Source organism: Anopheles merus, chromosome 2R, assembly GCF_017562075.2.
Source record: "Anopheles merus strain MAF chromosome 2R, AmerM5.1, whole genome shotgun sequence".
In the NCBI taxonomy this organism is placed as follows: Eukaryota; Metazoa; Arthropoda; class Insecta; order Diptera; family Culicidae; genus Anopheles; species Anopheles merus.
In genome coordinates, this window is record NC_054082.1 from 50,733,930 (window position 1) to 50,752,830 (window position 18,901).

Consider the following 18,901-nt stretch of genomic DNA (forward strand, 5'->3'; position numbering starts at 1 on the left):
TGTTGGAAGGATCAGTGATGGAATGAATTTCAAACAAGAAGTTTTTTTTATTTTTCGAACCAGAAAAAGAACCCAAGGAAGACAGCTCTTTGTGAGGGTGTGCTTTCCTTTTTAGTTGTTGGGTTGAGATAAGAAATTGGAACACAATTTGTCAATAGGAGCAGAAAATGCCATTCAATAAACCTGTCGTTGATTGCAAGAATCCCATTGGAGATTATTTTTGCACACTATCACGTAACCGTTCGGGAGACCCAGCACCATAAAAGAACAGTAAAAATCAGTCTGCTAGGTTTTTTTTTACCCAAATCGATGGCTAGCACAGGACTAATGCAAGTCGTTTGGATATCGGTTCTAGTTAACGAATGTGCGGTGTAAAAAAGGGCTTTAAATAGACATTGACGTAATGGAAATTCTTGTTCCAGGAAGGGCTTTGTAAGTCGTTTGTCAGCAAAACATTTAAAATTTTTAGCGTTCGTAAGTTGCTAATGTTTTTTGTTGCATACTCCGACACAATATGATTAAATGGAACATAAAATTATGGCGCGCCTCCAAGAATATATCATTGCCAGTAATTAATTATGAACGTGTCGCTTTTATTCACTTCATTTTTACTCTAAAACGTTGGTGCTTTATCATTCCTTCCACCTGTTTTATGAATTGTTCCAAAGAAATTAAACCCTGGCCAGAACCGCACGAAGGACAGTGTAATAGAGCTTTTTGCTCTATTTGCTTGTCTTTATACACAATACGAAATACATTCAGAAAACAAACGGAGCAAAAAGGGGAAATTAATAGCTTTTACGATTAATTCGAGTAAGTCCGTCCCAGTGCCCACTGAACGATTCGGTGACTGTTTTCGTACTCTTTACGCATTCAGCGTAATACACGTGGCTGTCATTAATTTTCGGGTTATGGAAAAATCCAGTATTCTTTCGTTTGGTTTGGGATAGGTATTCGCATTTCGTTTTTTCTCATTCAAAATAAATGGTTTGCCATTTCGAACCATGAAACAAAGACTCATTTGCTATGTGTTTTTGTTTTGCTTCAAAAAGGGTACTTCACGAATTTCCTGACAGTTGTCGATTGCATGTTTCGTGTTATTTTTTTTATTATTATTTGATTCGTTCAAATAAAATCAAATCATTTATTGGGCGAAGAAGCAAACACGACGAAGTATTGGAATTATTTCCGATTTGGAATCTTTTCCCACACGACGTTGCCAATTTATGATGTCTTCTCTTCCGGAGCCTCAGTTCAGTTGGCTTATTCTCTCGGACTGTTTGGCACGGATCATTTGAAATTCGTATAGGCAAGTTGAAAAAAGGGTCAGCACTGCATTGTAACGACGGAAAAATTGAATGATGAATACAGCTGGCACCGTTTCTTTGCCATAGTAATTTGCACATTTTTATAGCGTGGTAGAAGTCGCTCGGTCAGAATATACGGTTTGTATTGTCAGTGACAATGGAAGCGCTTTATTGTCAAGTGGCGAGAGAGTAAAATTTAATATCATTATTTGTATCGTGCTGTTCTGCTTCAAAATTGATTGTTGATTTGAATGAACGATGATTATTAATTTTACTAATGACATGCGCAATCAGCAAGACATAAAATATACCAATGCATTCATAGTGAAGCTGATGCCTAGTAGTTTTGGTGAAAGATTAATAAATTTATATTATTGAATGCATGAATATCAAAAGAAAGCTTACAGAATTTTTTTAAAGCATTTACATGCCTTAGATGGAAACTAAGGGGCCGGTCTGGTGGTACAGTCGTCAACTCGAACGACTTAACAACATGCCCGTCATGGGTTCAAGCCCCGAATAGACCGCGCCCTCATACGTAGGACTGACTATCCTGCTATGGTAACAATAAGTCACTGAAAGCCAAGCCCACTTTACTAGTGGGTACAGAGGCAGGCCTTGACCGGCAGCGGTTGTTGTACCAAAAGAAGAAGAAGAAGATGGAAACTAAAGATTTCCAGAACGATGCTCTGGTTACATTACTGCTTTTAAATAAACGTGACCCATATCGATTCTAAGTTATTATTAGTATTAAGTCAATCACACAGATCTGGCGGATATGCAGACTATACTATTATTATTTTAATATATTTTACTATGGTGTGAGGTACGAGGGACACGCAGTAAAGACAGAATACAGATATGGACATTTACTTGTTTTGTCTTCAATTAACATTTCATTTCAGAGTTTGCCTTTGTAAAACTTTGTACAAAAGAACACACATAACAAACTCTTGATGCATTGTTTTTATGTGGGACTTAGTGACACACTAACTGCAAAAACTCGTGGCATTTGACGTGTGTAGCATTTTCAAAATGCTGTATAAATTTTACTACGCACTTAAGGATTATGAAACTTTCTCGACGTTTTTTTAGTCTATTCTGTAACTTTTTGAAATAATCCCTAATTATAGGAGAAAATCATCACTTTCCACGACATAAACCACATTTAGGAAACCAAAACAGCTCGAGAAGGAAAATTATACAAGGTACGCGAAAATAGAAAATAGCATAGCTCATACTTAACCCTTCACCATACTCTGCAGATGATATTCATAAATATTCATCGTCTATATAGCGTATTTATGAAGACGCTCGTTCAACTGTCAATCCCTTTATGCGAAGGGCCCAAAGAATGGCATGCGATATACCCCTTTTTTACAAGACGTGAAAGAATAAGAAGTCCTACAGAAGTGGTCACTCTCCGCTGTGAACAAGGATGCTGTGTTTGTGTGCAAAATCCTTCCGGTATGTTCGTTTTGGCCTTGGCTTTGGGCAGGTGTACACGTTCATTCCAGCGCACAGGCCGCGTAGGCACAATGCAATGGTGCTGGTCGATATCAGCAAGAGAGAAAAAGAAAGCGATTAGCTTTCGCTGCACGTACTTGCTCTTACCGCAGGAAGTTGGTCCGTTGGGGGACAAAGTTTTTCAATTTATTACCGGAAGGCATTCCTTGAGTTGCCTTTTGTCTCTGTGTAAGCTTCGTCCGTCTTTTACCAGTGCCACCATCCAAGGTACACGAGCCTTTTTTTCATATTCTGCTCTGCTCATCCCGCATCATCGTTAACTCGTGTCTATTTCATATTTTTACGACGCTCCCCTTCTTATGTCACTGGATCGAGTTCCTAACGAAGCTTTTTGGCTTACATTTTTTGCTCGTTTGGTTTGGGTACGCTTGCGAGTTTACTCCGATTATTAATTTTTATAATCGTGCTCAACATCAACACCGGTTGCTGGTGGTATAGTCATCGGGAAGGGAAAAGATTTTTTCGCCTTGTTTTACCCCATAGCCGGAAGGTGCTGTATCGTGTGTCATTCTTTTTTGGTAGCTATTTGCAGTATGCTTCAGGATTGGGATGAAATTGCTCAAGTAGCGTGCGGATGCCGATGAGATGGTGATGAATTCACTGTTGACACATCCTAGTCATAATGCAGTTCAGCTCGGTGGAATGCAAAGAAGGACTAGGATGGTGGTAATATCTAGCATAACTTTGTGCGCGAAGCAATAGACCGCTTTTTGTGGATATTTAAAATAGATCTTTTTTTAATAAAGCTGTAACTTTGCGCTATTAACTCACGACGGTATTAAGAATTGCTGACCATACCAGAGACTCGTGATTGATGTTATAATGCCTTGCCTTGGTAAAGATAGGATGCATATTTGTTTTTTACTCCCTATTACGTTGGTTATTAATCTGGCTTGAACGGATTGGGTTTGATTTAATTTTAATGAGACCGATTGAAAGCGAACGATGCTATAAATTTGTTGTGGAAAGTTGTTTTTTTGCCGTATGTTTTGCCGTGGTGGGTTGGTTTTCGGGTGGACGAGATATTATGGATCATAAAAAACCGGACAATGTTACCGTAAAGTTTAAAGCGCTTATGGTGACCGCCGTAACGAGGTGCTAAACCGAAGTGCTAACTAAACTTGATGAAAGTGTGGAGACGGGATTTCCTACTAACTATCACTCGTTTATGAGCTATGAATGAAACGGTAAAAGCGGTAATGCTATTTGTTATTATTAATGAGTAGAAAACGATCATTTATGAACGATTTTTAAATATAAATTGGACCGAAATATTGGGTTTTTTTTTATATTTTTACTTATTCATATTAAACATATGTAGAAATGGGTGCAAACTTTAAACAGGGATTTGCAGCTTTGAATAAACAGATTGAAAAAAAAAAACAATTTGAATAATATACTTATTATAATATGTGTTTCTACTATTTGAATTGAGAGACATGGTTGATGTAATTGATTGAAAATGAAATCAAAATCGATTTGGTTTATCAGACGAGATGATCAGCAATCAACTGAGCTGTGTGATTAGTGCAATTTTTTTCTCCTAACTTTATAAATTGCAGCATTGATCATTTATATAGATTTTATGATAGTATAATGTATACTGTCTATATATATCAAACATTATAACTTTATGACTAATCTTAAGTCTTGAAATCCTGTATAGGCGTACATGGCGCCAAATATAAGAACCCATCTTATTTTTATTTTAATATTCATTTCAGTGTGTTACATACAACTCACTCTTCTCAAGTAAGTTTAAAAAAAATCTTAAAAATGTATTAATAGGCAATATTAATTGGCAAATATAGCATTAACGAAGCTTCTTCTTGTTTACAAATTTTTAGGTTGTTTGGTTGTATTTGAGTGTTTCATAGTTTCTTATTTTAAAAAGTAAGGTGAACCAGTTTGGGTTCTTTTCCATAGTAAAACGTGTGTGTGTCCCAGAATACGTGGAAATTCAACCAATATGGGCAGTACGGCTTTATTTAAAAATACAGCTCGATCCATAGTTGAGCCCTATAAATCCCTGTACCGTTTCAGTATACATCAGTAAAACCACCGATGAAAGGGTTCGTGTGAGCGCCTTATAACCCATCTTCATCCCAGTTTCGATCGCAGTCGCACTGGAGTCGTGTGTAGAATATCACCCCACCTGGGACAGAAAGTGATCGGCACGACATTGGCGGCACTTTGGCTCATGTTCATATTTTCCGTACGTCTCACTGTGGAGTAAAATGAAGGTGGGAAATGAAGCGTCAGGGTTCGTATTGCCATTGGCACCGAGCTAATGTATTCAAACTCTGATTTGCATGACATTACAAGGTGGTAAAATTCTCATAAACCAACAAATTGTCTATTCATCGACTCGCCGTATATCTGGTACACGCATCGCTCCCGTATCGTGTGTTCTCTGAAGACGCTTGAGACAGTGGTGTGCGAAATGGGTGAGAAGTTTATCCGGCATGCTGGTTGGGATGTCATGGGTAAATGTGCTTAATTGTAGGGATTTTTATAATTTTACGCAACAGTGTATAAAAATATCTTTCGAAAGCCTACGGTCATTTGTTACAATACAAAGTACAATAGTTGCTAAGAGCATGTTGTATCACAGCTCGATCAGCACTGTAGCCAGCTTTTGGTGGCTTAGGCTATGTATCGTGTCGTTTGCTTTCTGCAGCCCGGCTATAAATGGATGATGTACATTTGCATAAAGCGTTTATGGGGCCACCATTGCTTTGCTTCAGCGAACAAACATCCATACGCCGTATATTGAAGTGAAGCGAGAAAAGGGAGAGGGCGAAGAAAAAATATTCGGAAAACATCATGAAAACAAGTTCATAATTGAATTTTCCTTTTGTGGCTCGCAAACAAAGAGGCATGCCTTTCATGCTGTCGTGATTTGATTCGGGTGCGATTTGGGTTTTATTTCTCATGTATTCTTCATCTTGTCGCTCATTTCTCTCCTTCGCCTCTCTCACCTTCCCAATCGGGAAAGATATGCGCTGGCAAAGGATTCGTCTGTGAAAAAAATTAACAAACTTACCTTTCTGAAAAGGATGTAACGATCGCGGAACGATTGAATTGTAGGCGGGTTTCTTTGCCGGCTCATCATTGATTGGTGATTGATCGATGATGGATCATGCTGTTGGTGGCCGTGGGTTAAAAAGCATCGCAGAGTCGGCGTCCGGGACCAAGCCGGGAGGAATGTGACAAATCGGTTCAATAGCAAGTTAGACCATACTTATCGATTGAAAACATCGTTCACCGTACCGGCAGCAGCCATCCTTTGCTTTTCTGTATTGCACAGTTTTATCAGTGTAAGCACAAGCTGTAGGCTGTGGGCTGTAGCGCTGGTTGCGAGCCAGTAATTGAATTCGCATAAATTATGTCCCAAACATGTCCCAGGATCGATTTTTCGTTCCACGGGTTTGCGCTGGAAAAAATATATCAAGCGGATTGTGGCACCGGTGTAGGAGAGGAGAGAGACGAAAACAAACTGCACAGTACGCGATAATCCACCAGAAGCCGGAAAGGCCTACATGAACGATGAACAGGCGGGTGAGTGTATTTTGTTTTTATCGTCAAATGCGAAACAGACATTTTGGGTGATAAATTCAATTAGTATCGCTTGCCACGTGATCGAACGTGATCATTACTGAAGGGGTGTGAGGTGCACATTGGCAAAGCTGGTAACGAAGATGGAACGCACATTCACGTAAACGGTAAGGCAATGGGAAAATAATTGAGATAAACGGCTTATGATGTTTATGAACGGCTGATCGGGCGTGTCGATGATGGATTGATAATTGATCTAAAATCTGTCAGAAACAATAGAAAGTTAAATGAAGTTTATGTATTGAAACCGTTTTTGTGTGTGTTTAAATTAGCTTACTATTCAATCGATACTGTTATTTTTTCTTCATAATTATAAGTTTGCAAATCAAAGGATAATATATTTTCACATTAGCATCAGAATTACCAAATAGATCGTATCATCCAGTGTTGTGGTAAATATGAAACCCATCAACACTTATTTTTTTACACATGCTTTGGACATTTTTTGGCTGAAATTCGGCTCTATCGTATAGTCGATCAAATAATTCCAGTGTTGGTGATTGAAGACACATATACATACTAGCATTCGTTTTATCTTATTTTTGATGTGTCATCATTCCTTTAAAATCTCTTGGCAAACATTGTTTAAGAAAATACAGTGTCAACACAGTGTCGATATAAATTAGAAATAAAAGCATCTGCGCTGAAAAATGGCTTTATAATGGCTTTTTGGCGTAACGATCTACGCAAGGTTACACTATAATAACAAAGTTTTTTCTATCATAAAACAAGATAATAGCGCTGTCCTTTCTGTATAACAGAATAACATTACTTTAATTGCAAATGTATAACAAATTTGTTCATAAAACTGCTACTAAATACTGAAACATATTTAAGATGTTGATTTGATTGAAAACTGTGTTTTCAGGTAGAGTGAACGTTTTTTTAAGTATGTTTAGATTTTAAATAAATTTGATAAGTTATTATCATCAATTTTAATTTTGCAGCTTCCAGTAACTTTTTTCACCAACTTCTATCAGCTAGCTTGTAATTGCTATTTGCCCTACTTTAAACACACTTTTCAAAGCCATAGAAAAAAGTCAATATGCTATGAGCTAGGATCGTTAATGGGCAGTAGACAAAATAAATCAAACCAGAATAACTCAACACTATCGCTGTTACCAACCATTCCCTATGTTTCGTTTTTCCAACGTACCATACTTCATTGTTACCCGACAGCCATGCTTCATATTCGAGCACATTCATTTCAGTATAAACAAACACCGGTAATGTAAACTTGTGCACGGGGTGCGGCTGTCCAATCGCCAAACCCACCGTGTCACATAGGAACGACGTGGTGGGTAGGTTTTGCAAAGCTACAAAATCATTGCACGAGCCGAGATTGCAATTGCACTGTGTATTTTTTAATCGTCTTATTTCGTGTTTCATTCACTCCCACGCTAGAATCTACGCCAATAATCGTTGGCCAATGAAAACATTAGTCAATCCGACCGGGCTTAATAGCGCCTGGTTCAGGATTTTCACATGCGAGCTGTCATCTAGTGGCCGCACCAAGCGTTGGGATTGGAAACGGTGCAGCAGTGTGCAGAGGGTGCAATAAAATCGATAAATAAACAAGTACCAAGTTCATCCAGGATTCACCACCACCAACTGACCGAGCACCGACGACGGTAAGGTGTGATTTCGTGTGTCAGATTATTTATTTAATTCTGTTTCCGATGCTTGGTTTCGTTTGGTGGCACTCGGTGGGATCGGCAGCGCGGTTGATTCTGTGGGCCACATTCCGGAGCGCGCAGGCATCGCGAACGGCAAGTGGCTGTGAAAACCGTGGACATGGGATAAAAACAGGAATAGAATTGTGTGGAAATGGCTCGTCGCACCGCAAGTGCAGTGGGTGATGAAAGTTTGATAAAACATGCCAATCCGTGCTGCCAAGAGGATGGTGTGTAGAAGCGGTGATGGAGAACTAGGTCAACGGATGGCAAGAAATAAAAGGAATACTTTCCAGCCGAACCAAAAGCAGAGTTCACTGCCGTTTCTAGATTTCGAGTAGAGTGTTATCTTCTAATTTTAGAAACTCGCTGGTGAGTGGTAGATTAGATAGGGGAAGGAAATAATTGAAATAGAAATATTTTATGCACGTGAGGACTTTGAAGAAATTCGTATGAAGCTCGGATGTTACGAAATTGCTTTAAAACAGCCTCCTTTTTCTCTGTATGATGTTTGATGTTCATTAGTTAGCTCTAGATTGGATTAGCATTAGATCACGTATAAGTACAGGTGTGTGGTAAGCTCGTTTGCATTGACAACTGTATGCTTCTTTTTTTAAACCAGATGCAATAGAAATGTATGTAATAGAATGTAGGGGGCAATATATACCCCTTGATGCAATAGAATGTATGTGTATATACCGGAGAGCAAGCTGCAATGCTAACAATCTAAGCTATTCCACCGATTTCCTACAATTCCACTGATACTCGTTTGAAATGCCGTGCCGTTGTCGTTTCAATCTCGTTCGAAACGGGGACAATGTTTCCTTAAAGGAATGCAAAACATGGCATGCACGGAAGGGCTTTCTTCGCTTCCGTCCTTTTAGCTGTATGCCGTGTGATTGGAGCAAAACAGTACAAGAACGTGCAGCACTATCACACGCAAAGATCAACCGCTCGACAATCGACTAGAATTGCTAAGCGAAAAGACAATGGCTGTTTTCTTGACACGCGGCGCGTAGACTTCCGTTTTAGGTCTGTCTTCCAACCGTACACGTTCGTTAACAGCTCTTCGCTATCGATTAAACAGAGCTGTGCAGTCGGTATCTTTTTAAAGCCTAACGTTCATAACTTTACTGCACCGTGGCTTTAAAAGCGGGTCTGCCAATACCGGAGAATGGCACCGGGATACCGATCGAAGGAAGGGGGTTTGGGGAGGAAATGGCAAAAAAAGAAAACTAATTATTCGCCGATAAATTGCCCCGGGGCAAATTAAGATGCAGTGCAGCAGTAGTTACCCGACGGGTTAATGAAATCAGTTCTCCGGAACGAGCCGGTGAAATGACTCAACTTCAGTTCGCGTTCTCCTCTCACCCTGACGTGTTCTACAAACCGGTGCAACCCGTGAGCGACGGCAACCTTCGCGTGTTGGCGTTCGCTTTCGTTGCGGCTAGAATAGATTCCCTACTTCCTCTTTCCGCCAACGTCTTCATCTCTCCGCATCTGGTTTCTGCTTACGGTTTCCCCCCGATACGGTCGTATGCAAATAGTGCCCCGGTCGGTGTGTGCATGCTAGCAATTTACAATTGCATTTACCGCACCACCTCGGGACTAAATAGGAATCGTCGGTGCAAGCCGAAGCACCTCGAACGGGGTGAGCACTGGGGAATTAGATTAGAATGTTGCTGTAACTTTCCATCTTCCGGACCAAATCGGGTCAAACACGGCCGGCCGGTCAAACACTCGGCTCGACTCGGTCGAATCGCCTGCCGTGATTCTAGCTGATGCAGGGGGGTTAATTTTACCTAATACGCTAGCCAGGATTACGTAATGGTCGTGACACTGGGATGAGGGAAACAGAACTGGGAATAAGTTGCGAACATACTGGGTAGTTTAATTGTGGCTACATTATTTTGGAGTGTCATATTGGGTCGAAGAGAGGCTGAAGTAAAGTAGCGTTTAATTTGTGGCAAGACTCATTAACAGTCATCGTTCTGGTTTGCTACTGCGTAGTGGATAGTTCATGTTTGAACTCATTGCAGTATCTGTGATGAAAACAAACAATTGGTAGAATCAAATAGGACGATCGGTATTTCCGGAACAATTTCGACCTTGTCCCCACTAAAAACAAGCACCAAAACACATACCATTTACCCTTTAACACGAGGTTGAAATTGGGCGTTGAAATTGTTATAGAAAACCTACACCCATATTATTTGGCTCGGGGAGTAATTAATGCTAATAGCTACGACGGGTTTGATTTTTTCTTACCTTACCCACGTGCTAACCCACGCCACAACCACACCACCAACTGGGGTTCGCACTGACCACCGTCGGAAAGAAGAAAGGTCAGCTGTTCGGTTCAATTCAACCTAAAAGCCATAGCACGCTAAACGACTCGGTTAAGGGTGCTTTGGCAGCGAAACAACGAAGGTCAGCACGCCATTCCGGTGGGTTGGATGGCCATCGTGTGCCGTTTGAAAGTGCGAAGTAATTAACGAAAGAATTCCCGGCACGGTTGGTTTTATGCCGTGCGGCAAGAATCGTGGACACAACATCGCGTTTACAGCTATCACATAATAGCCGTTCCATCGCACAGCTTAGCAGCTTGATACTGATGTGGGAAAACAGTCTGTTGAAAGTGGTGTTTAGGTTGTGGTTTTTTACCGTGTTTTTGCGTAAAATTTCTTTAGATAAGGCACAAAGTGAAAATCCAGCAATATGCTTCCGATGTGCATGTGCAGATGCAGTAACGCATAAAAGTATTTTAAAATTAATTGCTTTCTTTAAAAGCTCGCGAGTGAGCCGTATTAACTTTTTAGGTTTCACTTTATTACTCGGAAGCCTTTTGGCTTTGGATTTGGTTCTTCTTCCGTTTTAGAATCATTCGGTCTAAGCTTATTGGTTGGTGTTGTAAAAGTTCTGTACATTTTTTAATTACTGCCTACTACCAAGGAACCACGAAAATTTCTTAGAACAGGGAAGCAAGATTTTTTTGTTGGGAGAATATAACATTATGCTATCTTTATAGCCTTTTCAGAATTTCAATACCATTCGGGACTCTATGCAATTAGCCTATACCAGGTAGTTCAGCTATTTGCTTAGTTTTCCCTGTCCACGAGCAGCCAACAGAGCGGCATAAGAGGAGTAACAAGAAGCACCGTCAAATCGAAGAACGGTTGAGTATGATGAAGTCGTTACTGAGATTCTTTAGTTTCGCTTGCGTACCTTCCTAGGCTGAAATAGCTCGGATGGCTTTCTCGGCGCTGGACCGATTTCTGCACCGTTTAACACTCTTAATTAATTTCGTAAGAAAATTCATTACAAGTTATTAACGACTGTCCGAGAGAGGTAGACGTACCAGCTATCCTGTGGCGAACGGTTAGAAAGATTATCATAGAATCTCCCGGTGGTGAGACGCAATTGCTGGAACTTGATTGTGTCCTCACTCGGTTCCTTGCTGGATGGTTTTTAATAGTAGTGTTGACTAGCTTCCAAGAATTTTCAGGAAACTTACGGGAGAGACAAATTACGAAGTGAACACAGAAAATTCTCTCAATCCGCTGTTGATTATTTCATTAGCGTGCAGAGAATGGGAAAGGCGCTATCAGTTCGGGTTGCGTTCCCGGAGTAATTTTGTTTGTAGAATTTCATTCAATGATTAATATTTGCTACAAAGATTAGTCATCTGAAATTGTTTTTGCCTTCAATAAAAACAAATTTGTTATGTTATCTCCTAGTTTTAACAAGAATGTGTAGTTTCGTTGTCAAATTTACTAAACTTCCTCGATTGCCACAGTACTGTCGACCCCCAGAGAGAGAGATAAAGTTGACTGTAGAATTACGTTGGTACCCAAAACATAGAGTTTGAAATTAGAAATGTATAGGGAGAAATGAGTAAAAACAAATAACAAAGTAGTTGCTGCTATCAAATACTTCAAGAAAGAAACCGTTACCCATGCATTAGTTTTATTAATGTTGCCGAAAGATAAACTTAATAAACTTAATTAGCAATCAAACGAATAATCAACGTACGCTATTAACGATGATCATCATAACGATAACGATGATTGTATCATTTGTTCCTTTTTTGTTCACGCTACCTGTTTGTATACACATATAAAACAAGGATGACCATTGTTAGGTCCTCATGATTCATACGAACATAATCGTTTTCTTGTATTTGTTTCGTTAATTGCCACGATAGCACATGTACATTCCTCATTGATTAAACTTATAAATCTTACATTCTGTGACATCAAGCCTAAGTCAAGTTGCTGGAGGAAAAGTAAACAATACGTCATCACTAACAAATCGATTCCAGAGAAATATAGAAAACAATTCCAACGAATATTGTCTATAAATAATAGGGCATATGCAACTGATATTGTTATGTATGTACTAGGGCGAGGCATTACTTACGTTATTAGCAGTATATGTGAGATGTAAAAAGGTCGAAGGGCGAAAAAAACATTCTGGTAGCACGTGGGATAAATATTTTGAGGGTGATGTTCAGTTGTGTTATGACCAAATGAAAACATGTTTATTTCCAGATAATGAAACTAGTCATAAAAGTAGTTTACCAAATAACACAAAAATAATGCAATAAAAAAAACACGCAAATATCAATTTACCTATAAAATGCGATAATGAAGAGAAGTTTTTAAGAAAGAGTGTTGGGTTTGGAAAAAAACAATGGAAATTACTGCCTGCTTCTAAAAACGTGCAAGAAGTGAACTAGTCGCTAACTATATGTATATAAACTTCTGTAGAACTGTTGTTCTTTTTTTTAGTAAAATATGACTGTTGGTAATATGATCACAACAAATAATTTTTATAGGGTGTTCATGTTTTGTTTTTGTCTACAATAATCCAATCTGGGTGCCAATTCTTCGAAAAGCTGCAGAACAATGATACGGTGTAAAGAATCGAATATTATTGCCGGCAATAAATCTTTCACTTGCATCATACGACGAAATATCCTCAGCTGTCAGCAAAACACAACTGATGGAATAATACAATCGATTGCGAAGTGTTCTTTTTCGTACTCAGCTTTATCTGTTTGAGCTCTGTTCGTTCGCAGACGGGCATACTGTATGGTCTGTCTGTTCTCATCTTCTATCAACATTGTGCTGCATTTATGTTGTTGTCATGTAGTTAGCTTTTTACAGCTTTTCTTCAACAAACGCGCACATTCCCACGAAGAAATGTCATGCGGGAAACACGGTGCACAACCGACAAGCACGTTCGTTAGTCGGAACGGTAGTTGATTTTCTTTTTTTATTATTATCGAGCGAAACTGACCAAAACTGTGCTCGAGGGTTGGAAATTTAATTTCACAAAAACAACGATGTTGGGAAAATGTGTCCTGCCCTAAGGCAAGCTCAGCTATGCCAAAGTGTGCAGGTTTTCCGTAGCGGGAGCTGTGGTGGATGGTTTGATAACGGGAAAATCTCCCGGTTGTATCGTAGCGGCCCAACGGCCTACACGAGTTCGACAGTGTGTGTTCTGTTGGGAGTAAGTGCAATGATATAACCGCAATTCTGAACAATCCCACGTAGTCAAGAAGGGCTGGCCTCAGGTGGCCAGTTCCGAGTGCTAGGACAGGGGATTTAATGAAATGAAAATTGAAAATGATTGATTTTTCTTTCGTACCCCCTCCAAGGTCTCGTTTGCTTGCCATGTTTCCGTTGAATCGTTCCATTTTCTGGCAATTGAGGTTCAGTACAGTACTGTACAAGTTGGACTGTGGGACGTTCATCGATCGTTTACTATGCAGGTTGAAAAGAATGTGGTAGTTTTCCGTTGTTAAGAACGATGTTTGTGTACATTATGACGGCAAACTAACAGTGGAACTATTTAAAATTGTATTTGAATTTAATTTGAAATATGAAGGCATGATTGGGGTGGGTAGTAAGATGAACGACGATGACAAAGAATGAGGAAATAACAACATAAATATAAGGTACGAACATAAATCATCATTCTGTTCCAGCATTTTTACTTTTGGTTGGGGGAAAGAGTTTATAGTTTGTAAACAATTTGTCAGCTATAACTTCTAGCATACACAATAGATATATAGTTTCTTAATATTATGCATATCACTAAGGATGGGACGCAGACACATTGAGTAGTGACTTTATTTACTCTTTGTTTGTAAACCTCAAACTCTGGGCATCTGAAACTCTAATTAAAAATCTTATAAAAAAAAAGAGATAGACATCCAATGGTCTAGCTCTTTGTACAAATACTTTGTCCTTACTGGGTGGTTTTATATTATTGCACTCCGTTCAAACCATATCATCTAACCCAAGGCATCATTAATCAATGTTTTTTTTCATGTTATTGCGATAAAGCAAATCGTACAAAAGACTGTTCTATCGATCTGGCTCGTAAATTACAATTTCGCTCGAAATCGTTTTCTTAAGCGATAAATTACATTTTCACCAAACAGGCCGCTCGTTCTGCGCTTCATTACCGAAAACCATTTTGTTTGGCGTGCGGCCGGATGTTTGGGTGGGAAGCACCTTTTTGCGGCGCGATACCTTGGCAGTACGCAAACGCATTCCCGGATCCATTTCCGGCGAAAATACGGTTTGATGACTTTCAAAACACGAAATAAAACTATACCTGAAGCGTGTTTGTAAATCCGTGACGAAAAGTTTCCTTGCAAGGAAGAAGTACCGAACCGCCGTCTGGTTGTTTGTGTGTGCTCGTTTTGTTATTGCCAATTTTGTTCATTACTTAACTTTTCCTAAATTACCTACCGCAAGGCTGGCAAGAGGGCAAACGATGGATATCTTTTTGATTATGACTTTACACTGAGAATGAATGGCACGAATCGAAAAAGAAAACCATTGGAAAAGAAATCCATCGGAATGGAATGGTAAAAGGTTTTAAAAAATAAAATATTTCGGAAATTTTGAATACAGTTATTGTATCGACTATCTTTCATAAAGATAGTTATTATCGTTTCATTTATTCAGTAAACCAACATGTCTTTGTGAGCGATTTATGTTTTGCTTTCTAGATTCGATATAAAAAAAGATGCTTGCAGTAACAGAATTATGGTCTCGGTATATCCATAACATTACAAATGCCACCAAGCTTGCAGCTTCTCACGTGCATCCGGCGAGCAAATTTTATGGTAACGATTAATAAGTTTACGGTCCATTTCCAGTCCATTAAAAGTATGCCCTCCGAATTTCTTCGGCTCTTCTCAAGCATAGTTTGGCTGCATCTCAGCTAACCAATTTGTGACTAATTAAATTTGTACACCTGAATGCATCGCACGACTTGACGAATGATGCACCCGGCAGGGGTGATTTGCCTCAGTAGCGAGGAGTAAGGCACCTACTCGCCTTTGAATAGATTTATTTGCACCGCCAACGATGCTCAGTTGAGTGCCTCAGAGTGGTTAGGGAGTCGGTACATTCATCGAATAAATGGTACGACAAAGGTCATTGCACTGTAACTGGTGTAATGCAACTGCGGCTGGTATGCACCATTTTCCACTTCAATCCTGCCGCAGGTATTTAAACCTAGTGTTGAAACGAGCTTGTAACAATTTAGTCGGTCAAATGCCAGGTGTGTATGACTTAAATAGCTCACAAATGCGCAGCAAGGAGCAGGAGGTTTCAGCATTCGCAAAATCATACATGAAAACATGTGAAAGGGTACACTGGTAGTGCAGTTTTTGTGAATAAAAATAGAATGGTGATGCAGCAAATGCATTTCAGTGGCATTTGCATTTATTTTATTTATTTTTTTTGCACAGTATTCGGTGTGCGCAAAGGAAAGATGCGTATGGGAACATTACCATTACCGCCCTTGCTTGCTTACTTGTGCTCATTACACAGGAAAGGCTATTTAAAGACAAGTGGTCAACTCGACGACTAAATGAGGAACAGTGTGCCGTTTTGATGACTTTTGGAATGTTGCATTGCACTGGGGCAGAGGGTTGATGATACAATTTAATTAAAATGTAACGAACAGTTGGCAATTTCCTTACCCGGCAGCTGTTTCTCATAAGATTAACTCGTGCCGGGCGGTGGCTGATTTCACGAGGATCCTGTTTATTTGTGGATGAAGCAAAACATATTATTTCCTGTTTGCATTTTGAATTTCCGACGAATGTATCGTTTGTGAAGTAAATAATTATTGCTAGTAAAATATTTTGAGCAACACGTATGATGTGTGAGTTATGCTGTTGAAAGTGCAGATCAATCACCGTGATGAAAGGATTTAAAATAATCGATCGAACGTGAAGCGTAGAACACCACGGTGCTTCGTTTTTCTAATAAAATAATATCATCCATGCGAAAATATAAGGCATTTTTGCCTCACATCGAACTTTTTGCTCACGTATTGAGATCCGAGGTTATCTGACTTATCAATCTTCAGTTGCCGCTTGACGGCTGTTGCAACACGTTGCAGACTCGCTTCGTATGTAAGCTTGTGTCTGCTATCGCTGTCCCGGCTGGCAACGTTGAGTATTTTTAGAAGTGCATTAATATATCAATGGGATACGATACCGTCGTTGGTGCGTTGAGTGTCGTGTCAACCTTCTACCGAGCCCGGGGACCATTATTGAGTCTCAAAAGCATCAATATTCTGCCTCGATCTAGCTGCCAGATGCTGTCAAATGATTCCTCGGAGTAAGGAAGAGTTTTCATTTTTTGGCTGCTTCCGAAGGCTAGAGTGAATGATATACTACTGGTGATGTGAGTGTGTGGCGTGCATTTTTGTTTATTATTTATGAGCGTTTCGAAATATGATCGATAGCTTGCTTACGCTGAACATGTGCAAAATAGTGCAGAGAGGGCATCTGATGAACAGCATCCGTGCGATATTATTTGCATAACTAGATGTTCATGCAAACTATAAAGCGGTCCTTTTTGGTTGTAAAATGATTTTGTTTTTCGTTTCTCCACGTGTATAACGTCTCTTTGCCATCGATGCGTGAAAATAAGGAGACAGAACGATCGCGGGGGTTTCGAGTTTGAAATTAAGGGGCGGATGAAATGGCAAGCTGAGTGGATTATAGGGATACTAATTCGTCTAGTAAAGTTTTAATGAGTAGACAGTTATTCAATAGCGTGCCTTCACGGAAGATGCAAGGTTGCACGGGGGACAGAAGTTTTCTCTAGAAAATATACTATAAACATAAAAAAAATAAAATATCAAATCAAACAATATTACAAATGGTGATACATTCAAAAAGTTATTTTCAATACATTATGAAAAAGTTCAAACATCCACTAACCTAATAAACTTTAAGTTAAAGTTGTGTGCATGGTCTGTGTGAACTGCCGCGTCAGCTGCTGATTAATGTCACCGTAAATCCGATGACGCTTACTTGGCAAACGAATACGCGAATGCGCAAGTATACCATTTCAAAGACGGAAAAATAAACAAATCTTTCACTGAAATCACACAAGCCGGTATGGCGTGCATTTTTCGCCCGCCAGTAATGAGCATTTGCATTAATCAGACACGTCCTTAGACAGCCGTCACTGGGTGAGACGTGTGTGTGTGTGTGTGTGTGTGTGTGTGTGTGTGTGTGTGTGTGTGTGTGTGTGTGTGTGTGTGTGTGTGTACGTGGTTTCCACTAGCGATTGAAGATTGACACGCAAACCCAACCGTCCTTTCAAGACGCTACGCATTCTTCGCAGAGTTAAACGGGAGTGGGTATGGTTGTGCTGGTCCGAGCTCGACGACGGTTCGGATGCCTTGCCGACGGATGGAATTTATTTTAATTTATTCATAATCTCTTTTAATTAAATTATGTCAGTTTAATTGGTCGAACCAAAATGAATTTCCTGTTGCGTGGTGCCCATCGGACCGGGAGCAAGCAATGGAGGTGCAAGCTGACGATATATTTGTAAACTATTCATGTCTTCGTTCATGTTGCTGTCTCTGTGGATGGATGTGTATGTGAGTGTGTGGGTGCGTATAAGAGTGATGGCCCCGTCTAGGCGAGGCAACTGCACACGATTCGTTGCAGTTTTTGGCGCATTATCCGTAGCGTAAAACTATCGCTCCATTCCCATCCCGGATTGCAGCAGGCGGCAACAGGCATGTTTACAAGTTAAGACATATTTCACGGTACGCCGAGCTTCGAGAGCAAAAGAAAGTGTACATTTTTCGGACGTGCCGTATCCGAGCGGCAGTACTTGGTTGGTTTGGACCGCGCAAACGGGTAGCTGTCGTTTGGTTTGGAGTGAAAATAGAAAAATTAATGACCCATCGTTGCGCGTAATTGATCAGCGCCAGACGGACAGGCAGTCTGGGCTCCAGGTTGTGCCTGTAGAGCGGTTTGCTAATCGCAGCACTGACGACCCGTCGATGACGGTAGTGGCGATGATAATGATGATGTCATCGAGGGGAGAGTGTCCAAATTATTGATGAGTATGCCATTTAAATATGGTATCATTGGCATTAAAAGCTGTTGGAGGATTAGTTTGCTTGTTGATTTTAAATTAGTTCTTTTTTAAGCTACATGCTGCTGGTCGTTGAGGCTGGTAATCCTTTGAAAAAAAGACGATGTCATTGATAGATAAAAACATGTCACTAGTATGTTAAGATTACAACCCATACAGATTACAACCGCCATAAACTAAACCGTTAAACGTTTATCAAAATTGGGCATATTTAAGGTCGTATAAAGACGTGTTAACAAAGAACGGCTCAGATGAGGTTGTCTCACCTCGCAGATGTTTTTACCGATTTTCGCATTCTATAGTACAATGGACATTCTTGAGAGTTAATTGGAAGCAT

The 18,901-nt window shown here is 39.9% G+C and overlaps 1 protein-coding gene across 3 annotated transcripts in view; it reads left to right on the forward strand.

The window, feature by feature from the left end:
* Window positions 1–18,901, forward strand: part of LOC121589314 (5-hydroxytryptamine receptor 1-like) — a 48,133-nt gene that overhangs the window by 13,251 nt on the left and 15,981 nt on the right. The window contains exon 3 of one of the 3 annotated variants that reach the window (XM_041908115.1): window positions 4,559–4,586. The exons of the other annotated variants lie outside the window; for them this stretch is intronic. The gene's annotated coding sequence lies outside the window, so the exon portion shown is untranslated. The remainder of the gene's footprint in view (window positions 1–4,558; window positions 4,587–18,901) is intronic. 3 annotated transcript variants of the gene reach the window in all.